This window comes from Octopus bimaculoides, chromosome 6, assembly GCF_001194135.2.
Source record: "Octopus bimaculoides isolate UCB-OBI-ISO-001 chromosome 6, ASM119413v2, whole genome shotgun sequence".
Taxonomy (NCBI): domain Eukaryota; kingdom Metazoa; phylum Mollusca; class Cephalopoda; order Octopoda; family Octopodidae; genus Octopus; species Octopus bimaculoides.
In genome coordinates this window covers 50,024,938-50,026,697 of record NC_068986.1, presented here as the reverse complement: position 1 = coordinate 50,026,697, position 1,760 = coordinate 50,024,938, and the positions used below count along the sequence as shown (strand labels likewise).

The 1,760-nt window shown below is 36.0% G+C and overlaps 1 protein-coding gene across 4 annotated transcripts in view; it reads right to left on the bottom strand.

The window, feature by feature from the left end:
• Positions 1-1,760, bottom strand: part of LOC106877926 (uncharacterized) — a 441,127-nt gene that overhangs the window by 382,940 nt on the left and 56,427 nt on the right. The window contains exon 1 of one of the 4 annotated variants that reach the window (XM_052968727.1): positions 674-814. The exons of the other annotated variants lie outside the window; for them this stretch is intronic. The gene's annotated coding sequence lies outside the window, so the exon portion shown is untranslated. Of the gene's footprint in view, positions 1-673; positions 815-1,760 lie in introns of those variants that run through there. 4 annotated transcript variants of the gene reach the window in all.

Sequence of the window (1,760 nt, the reverse complement as noted above, 5' to 3'; positions counted from 1 at the left end):
TATATATAGATAGATAGATAGATATATACTCTTTTACTCTTTTGAGTGCGGCCATGCTGGAGCACCGCCTTTAGTCGAGCAAATCGACCCCAGGACTTATTCTTTGGAAGCCTAGTACTTATTCTATTGGTCTCTTTTTGCCGAACGGGGACATAAACACACCAACATCGGTTGTCAAGCAATGCTAGGGGGACAAACACAAACACACATGCACATATATATACATACACATATATATACGACGGGCTTCTTTCAGTTTCCGTCGGCCCGAGGCTATAGTAGAAGACACTTGCCCAAGATGCCACGCAGTGGGACTGAACTCGGAACCATGTGGTTGGTAAGCAAGCTACTTACCACACAGCCACTCCTGCGCCTATAAATGTATATATATGTATATATATGTATATATATATGTATATATATATATATATATGTATATCAAAAGTAACATTAAAATATAAACGTTAAGTGAGACATTACTTTCTCGCCATGTTATGTTTGTTTTCTTAATTTGTTTATATTTTGTTTTCAGCAAAATGTCTGAGAGTAAATATATACATACACACACACAAACACAAATATACATACATAAATATACATACATACGTATATTTGGCGAAAAGAAAAGCAAATCAAAATAAGACAAATAATCTAAAAAGAAAACGTTACTTACCAAATAATAATAATACTATTATCGTCTTCTTAAAAGATTTATTTTTCTACATGTACGGTCACACGAAAATAAACCAATCGCAAGATTATAAAACGTTGATAAAGAACTTTTTACACAATCGTCCTCACCGCTTCTCCCAACACAAACACAAACACACACACAAAGCGGAATTAAAACGATTAACAAGAAAGAACAACAGTCATAAAACGTTCATTTTAATTCGTCGTTGTTCGTGTTCAGCCAATCCGCGCCGCCGCTGCATGGGTGCTTAATCTCTCGATCAAAACAAAATCTAGTTGATCGGAGACAATCCTGCCATGACATACCCCATCTAACGTTATGTTATATTCGAATGGCATAACTACATTTTAACGCCCCAAAGGCCGTGGAGTCTTTTTCATCAGAATTTTCTTTATAAAACGAATTTTTAATGAAATTTCTTTCATAGCAGATCGAAGATATTGAATAACAACTAAGTTACATTTCTATCATTATTTTTTTTTACCTGTTTCAGTCATCAGACAGCGATCATGCTGGAGTACGTCTTGGGTTTCAATCTAATAAATCGCCTCCCCGCCACCCGACCCACTCCTTATGTTTTTTTTTTAAACTGGTACTTATTCTGCCAGTGTCTTCTGCCGAAAAACTAAGTCGTAGAAACGTAAACAGACCAGCACCGGTTGTGTAGGAGTGAAAACGATAAACACACACGACGGACTTCCACACTGTATCCGTCCAAAGACCCAATCACAAGGTATTGGTCGGCATAGGGCTATAATAGAAGACACTTGCTCACAGTGTCACGCAGGGAGATCGAACACATAACCATGTGATTCAGGAGCAAATTTCGTTTTCAGAAAGGAAATAAGTCCGTATTTATGAATTGTATCGAAAGCATTGATTAGCATTACTTTCAATTTGTATTATAATAGCCGAAAACTAAAACTTCGGAAATTCTGATTATAACTGGTAATATCTATCAAGACAAAAGGTACGGATTTATGACTGTAACTTGTATAATACTAATTAGCAACCTAACGTAAAGTTGAAAAGATATGAAATTATTTTTTGACGTGTGTGTGTCTAT